Source organism: Halyomorpha halys, unplaced genomic scaffold (genome assembly GCF_000696795.3).
Source record: "Halyomorpha halys isolate HHAL.00 unplaced genomic scaffold, Hhal_1.1 Scaffold14.1, whole genome shotgun sequence".
NCBI classification, from domain to species: Eukaryota; Metazoa; Arthropoda; class Insecta; order Hemiptera; family Pentatomidae; genus Halyomorpha; species Halyomorpha halys.
This window is the reverse complement of record NW_027115673.1, coordinates 11934-14633: the sequence shown is the minus strand read 5'-3', so window position 1 is coordinate 14633 and position 2700 is coordinate 11934.

The window sequence follows — 2700 nt, the reverse complement described above, 5'->3', positions numbered from 1 at the left end:
CAGCTGACATCGAAGTACCAGCTGAATGTAACTTATATATATATATATATATATATAATCATTCCATAAGTACTACCATGTAAACATATCATTTGTGTTTATATACAATTGAAGGTCTCAGGACAAGAATATGATAAGCCACATTGTGTAAATGTTTTAGTAGAGCGGGTTCGAAACATTTTACAATACTTACTTAATGTTTTCTATAGTTCATATTCTATAATATTATAGGTAACTATGCTGGAACTATGGTGTTAGACAAACTAACACAATAAACAATTTTTACTGAGAAACAAGCGTTTTGTAAGAAATTTTAATTTTCTTTAAAATTGTGGCTTGTCATATTCATGCTCCAAACCATTCGACTTAGTTCTTACATTTAAGATGTGGAAAAAACAAAAAAATTAGGAATATCGTTTATTGTATCTTTTTTATTCCTAATGGGATCTGATTGTATACTTTAAAATCAGTTTGTACTAACCAAGTAACATATAAGGTACCAATGAGTACACCCAATTGAATCTGTTTCTTAGTATATATTCACCACTATTCAATATCTGCTGCCATTTTTAGAGAAGTAGCTCCATCAGAAATTGAAGAAGTAGTTCAACTAGAATATAAATTCAAAATAAGTTAAAATACAATGTCTCTGTGACTCTTTAAAAAAAGTAATAAAGCTTAAAATATCAATATACTGATTGAAACTGAACAAAATCATTCTTTAAGGTAATTGTTAATTTTCACTAATATATATGGTCAAGCCAATCTTTTTTTAAATTTAACTATAGCTAAAAATGATTGTATTTGAATATCATAATACTATTAATATACTGTAAACAAAGATATTGTGTCTATTAACAATTTAGTCCCTAAATAGGGTTCCTGAAAAAAAGTAATAAATAAATAAGGAATTTAGTTTATTAAATCTTTCTTTATTATTGGTTTGATATATATTTTAAGATCAGTTTGTACAAATATTAGCTTAAAGAAATGATTGTTAACAGAGTAGTGAGAAATAAAACAACTAAATAAAATTTACTGCTTGTGTGTGCTGACATTTCAGTCAACAAACTTCATTAAATGTAAGATATTATGGTCATTATACAGATTAATAAGTTTAACATTTTTCCTTAATCTCCATACACCCTTTTCATTGGGAATTATTTTGACTGGAATTATTATTCTTCTGAAAATCTTTCTTTTAAATCTCAAAATTAAAATTAAAAAGAAATAGTTTTAAATTTTTTGTCAGCATCCAACTTTCTGACAAATATATATGAAATGGCCTGATAAGGGTCTTGTATATTTGTATCTTGGTCATTTTATATGGTTTTGAAATCATGATAGCACCTTATTGTCTGCTATAACCCGACCCTGAATTTATGATTCCATATTTTTGGTCAATTTCAACTATGTTCTTAGGTATATAAAGTCCTCTACAAAGCCCAAGTTGAATTTCCATTTTTTTTAGACACTCTCCTCAGTTAGGACTGCAGAACTTCTTTTATTGATTTTCTGTCCAATAATATCTTTCGCAATATCATTCATTATTTCTTTGTATGCATCCCATTTTTAGCTGATCATTACATTTGTGTCAGTGCTTTTCTATTACTCTTTATAGAACTTAGAAAATGGCTGGTTTATTGAAGGATATTTTCATTTTTGCATTTCATACCTGAAAAAAAATTAAAGAGAGTGACATGAACCTCAAAATTAAGTTTCATCCAGGGCATCTTCAACTATCAAATTGTTTTCACTGAAATGGTATAGATTAACAGATAATGAAATGGCCTGAATTTTAAGGAGTAAGATCAATAAGTATCTGAACTACCTATCAATTTATAAACATAAATTATAACATAACATTGTAGATTACAAAACATTTTATCAGACTACCTTGGAAGTAATTATTGAATGTAATCCAAATTTTCTATACTATAATTAAATTTTAAAAAATTTCTTCTGAAAATTTTTCAGTTCTCTTAAATTAATTTATAAATGTTGGCCTTACCTGTTAAATCTTTGTAGCACACATACCTCCTACTAATGATGAAAGAAAGCCAAGATGATGTTAACAGAAAAAGATTTTAGAAAATTATTTCATTGACTGGAAATCAAATTAAGTTAGATTTATAACAAATTAGGTTTGGATCATCTAATTTACCTTCCTTGATTTGATAAAGTATGGTTGAATTTAATACAAGAAATCAAATGTTTGCTGAAAGTAGATAATAATGTTAAAATTTTGGATTGGGTGTTATTTACTTTGATTCAGTGAAAGCATAACATGAAAGTTGTTGGTGGCCCTGAAAAGGGCCATTGAAAAATAAAGATTGGTTTTTCATCAATTAATCTTGTAACCTCCTCTCTGTCTGCTATATTTCTTCTGAAAGAAAACAATACATGAATAAGAAACAAAATAAATACATAAATTTCCATGAATATATTAAGAAATAATTAAACAAAATGCTTTGAAATATTTTACTGATTAAAGTTTATTTTTTGTAAAGTAAAAATTGGGAATTAATTTCTTGCCATTTATATATATATATATATATATTGTAATATGCTCTTTTTGAGTAAATAGTATATTTTGATGTATAAAGGTTTTTTAATATGTTTTATTTTATGTATCATTTTAATATTCATTTGTTTTGTTTATCCAAAAAACAAGCTAACCAAGTTTCATTGTTTATAATA